The sequence below is a fragment of the Penaeus chinensis genome, chromosome 36 (assembly GCF_019202785.1).
Source record: "Penaeus chinensis breed Huanghai No. 1 chromosome 36, ASM1920278v2, whole genome shotgun sequence".
Lineage (NCBI taxonomy): Eukaryota > Metazoa > Arthropoda > Malacostraca > Decapoda > Penaeidae > Penaeus > Penaeus chinensis.
Window position 1 is genome coordinate 33604892 of NC_061854.1, and position 2396 is coordinate 33607287.

A 2396-nucleotide genomic window follows, 5' to 3' on the forward strand; every position below is an offset into this window, starting at 1 on the left:
AAGAATGCAAAGATACACGCAAAAAAACTCTTAACTACAACCCTGAGGGCTGTCGAGTACTCTGGAGACGGTCTGCCCTACTAAGCCAGTGACGCGACCCTGATTTAGCGACGCCCGGGCTCGCCACTGTCCAAAGGCGGGTTGTGTTCTGGAGGCACCGGTTTTACGTGTTAGTTAACGAAAGATTCCGAAATGAAACATCTTTTTTCTCTCATTTTTTATATAAAGTTATTTGAAATGAGTTTTTCTCTCTTCTCTTCTTTTCCTTTAAGGCTGATATAATAAGCTTAAAAAATGTATTTAAGCCTTTTCCATACCCGTAATATGCACGCCCATGTGTGTGTGTGTGTGTGTGTGTGTGTGTGTGTGTGTGTGTGTGTGTGTGTGTGTGTGTGTGTGTGTGTGTGTGTGTGTGTGTGTTATAGGATCAGCGACACCGGAGGAGGGAAAGCCGAAGCGTAAAGCCGTATTTGGAAAGATGGGAGGAAGGGGGAGGGGGAGGAGGAAGGGGAGGGAGAGGGAGAAGGAGAGTCTCACTCAGCTTCCCCGCCTCACTGACAATCACAAGCGAGACAACAGCGGATCTTTTTAAAATAACAGAGAAGACAAGCTAATAAAAAAAAAATGTGTATATATATAGATACAAAGAAAGAAACGACAAAAGAGAGAGAGAGAGAGAGAGAGAGAGAGAGAGAGAGAGAGAGAGAGAGAGAGAGAGAGAGAGAGAGAGAGAGAGAGAGAGAGAGAGAGATTAAAGAAATAAAGAGAAATGAACAGATAAAGAGAGACGAAGAGAAACAAAGAAATAAAGAAAAGTGAGGAAAGACAGGTACAAGAAAATAGAACGAGAGACACAATGAAACAGAGAAAACCAAAAAAAAAAAAAAAACACAAATACAGAAAAAAAGGAAAACACTGGACTAAAAATAGTTTACGACCTTATAGACTTTATGGCTAACACAGGATGCTGGAATGATGCGTAGAGAGGACACAGCATCACCAGCATCCCTCGGTGTTGGAAGGGAGATGCTGTTTCTATTGCTATGTGACTTGCATTCTTATGAAGTCTGACTTGCATTTTGCTGAATATTCGTCTCTTGCCTTTTTAGTTTTCGTTTTATTATCTCTCTCTCGCATGTCTTTCCACTGGAAAATATTCGTATGAGCATATTTTAAAAGAGAGGATTTATTTATTGAATATTGTTTATAGATTTATTAGCCGTCGTTATAGACTTTGAATTAATGAAAATATAAGGTAATGGTCGACATCCTCTTTACCTTGTTGTTAATATCAACGCCTAAATACATATAGCTTATAACGAACTTTTAATCTTTTCTTTATTTCATTTCCTGTCTTTCTATTGGGATTCTTTCTTTCGCCGACTCATCAAAGAATGAAAAGAGAGAAAGAGAGAGAAAAAAAAAAATTGATTACTTCCCCGTACATATGTCCTTCATCCGCTGAGCTCATTAACACCCCTTCCATCTTATTATCAGTTTGTAGAAACTTTTTTGTTCATCCTTTTTTTTCTTTTCTTTTTTGTCTGTCTACCCTTTTTTCCTCTACTTTTTTTTTCTCTCTTTTGTTGCCTTCCTTTCTTTTCTCCTTTTCTTTTCTTTTTGTTATTCTTTTCTTCTTATTTTTTTCTCTCTCGTCTCTATTTTTCTTTTGTTATCATTTTTCTCTCTTCTTATTATCCTTGTCTCTCTCGTCTTCATTTTTTGTTATCATTTTCTCCCTTCTTATTATTATTTTTCTCTCTCGTCTTCATCTTTTGTTATCCTTTTCTCTCTTCTCCTTTTTTCCCCCTCTCTCTCTTTCTCAATTTTCGGCTTCCAATCGCCGTTCTGGGAAGTTAGATGAAGTGTCAGCCTCGTTAATGCTTCTTGTTGAACACTTCACCCTTCCACGTCTTCGCTAATTCCCCGCACGAAATGTTGAGTAATCCGTTGAGACGATAATAGGAAGAAGGAAAAATAAAGAAGAAGAAGAATGATAACGAAAGACGAAGTTCTGAAAGTCCAGAGAATTTTTGGAATGAAGTTTCTCTCAAATATCGTGTCTGTTCTTTTGATTATTCTCTTTCGTTCTTTTACTTTCGTTTTTTTCTTCCTTTTCTTTTTTTTTCTTTCTTTTTAATCCGTTTTCATCTCTCATCGTGTCTATTATCCACTTTGCTCCCTCCACCCCCTAACCCTTCCACCTTCCCTGTCACCCTTCCACCTCTTTTTTCCACCCGTCCACCTCCTCCTTCCACTTCTTCTTTCCGTCCTTCCACCCTTCCACCTCCTCCTTGTGTCTCCAAGAGTGACACCAGGTAGCTGACACCAGGAAACTGCCCCGCCGGTTGCAATTATCTTGGCAAGGACGGCTGCACAGCGCACCTGCAACCCCA